This window comes from Zeus faber (assembly GCF_960531495.2).
Source record: "Zeus faber genome assembly, chromosome: 16".
Taxonomy (NCBI): domain Eukaryota; kingdom Metazoa; phylum Chordata; class Actinopteri; order Zeiformes; family Zeidae; genus Zeus; species Zeus faber.
In genome coordinates, this window is record NC_137202.1 from 21630386 (window position 1) to 21630947 (window position 562).

A 562-nucleotide genomic window follows, 5' to 3' on the forward strand; every position below is an offset into this window, starting at 1 on the left:
CATTAAATAAAAAAAACACATTTTAATTAACGACGGCCAATTAGAATCTGAGCCCTCCCAGGCAAACGTATGAAACAGATAAAAACCCGATAAACACCCTCGCAGCGGAGCTTGAGCACGCACGCGCGCACACACACACACCCACACACACACACACACACACACACACACACACCCACACACACTTCCCTGTCACCGCCATTGTGAGTAATGCCGTTATCATCTTTTGGGTGAAAGGCGGGCCGCCCCGAGGTAGACAGGCAGAGAGAATAAAATATTGTTCGCTTTCCGAGAGCAAGACCAAAAGAAAACACAAAAACAAAAGGGAGCCGGGCGTAATACAAAAATATATCAGCGGCCATGATACAGAATGACACTGTACTTTTTTTTTTTTTTGTCTTTATTTACTGTTGTGAAGTCTTTATCACGTCGGGTTCCACAGCGCTGCGAAGGCGGCGGCCAAAGTAGAAAGAAGCGGACGCCGAGGATTCGGCAGCAGGAGCGATCAAAGTGTCGGCGGTCGACCCGCTGTAGGTCAGGCGCGCGGGGCTCTATTTGATCC